The 407-nt window shown below is 51.6% G+C and overlaps 1 long non-coding RNA gene across 1 annotated transcript; it reads left to right on the top strand.

The window, feature by feature from the left end:
* The first annotated feature begins 6 nt into the window (after positions 1 to 6).
* Positions 7 to 401, top strand: LOC109508646 (uncharacterized). The gene is made up of 2 exons (XR_002166720.1): positions 7 to 216; positions 290 to 401. It is a non-coding gene; the product is annotated as an uncharacterized LOC109508646 (long non-coding RNA).
* The last annotated feature ends 6 nt before the right edge of the window (positions 402 to 407 follow it).

Below are 407 nucleotides of genomic sequence, written 5' to 3'. Positions count from 1 at the left end.
CACGCTCATCCCCACGCCCACGTCCACGCTCTCCAACAACAGAACCACAACAAGGGCCCAGTGGAGGACTTTCAGAACCAGGAAGGCCAGAACATGGGTGGCATGGAACAACAAGCCGGTGTCGAATCCCTCCAGTTTGAATATGCAGGGAACCAGATTCAAGTGGACTCCTCCGGAACCCCAGTGGGGTTGTTTGACTACAGCTCGCAGCAGCAGGTGTGTGTGTGTGTTTTTTGAATGAAGAACTCGTAATTGTAAGTTTGAAGCAATCTCTTTGGTCCCTTTCTAGTTATTCCAGCGGTCAAATCCCCTCACGGTCCAGCAACTCACAGCAGCCCAGCAGCAACAATATGCCCTGGCAGCGGCTCAACAGCAGCACCTTGGTAACGTTGCCGTATAATATATAT

Source organism: Hippocampus comes, unplaced genomic scaffold (genome assembly GCF_001891065.2).
Source record: "Hippocampus comes isolate QL1 unplaced genomic scaffold, H_comes_QL1_v1.1 C16412747, whole genome shotgun sequence".
In the NCBI taxonomy this organism is placed as follows: domain Eukaryota; kingdom Metazoa; phylum Chordata; class Actinopteri; order Syngnathiformes; family Syngnathidae; genus Hippocampus; species Hippocampus comes.
Note: the sequence above shows the minus strand (reverse complement) of the source record. Positions and strands in the feature narration are given on the sequence as shown.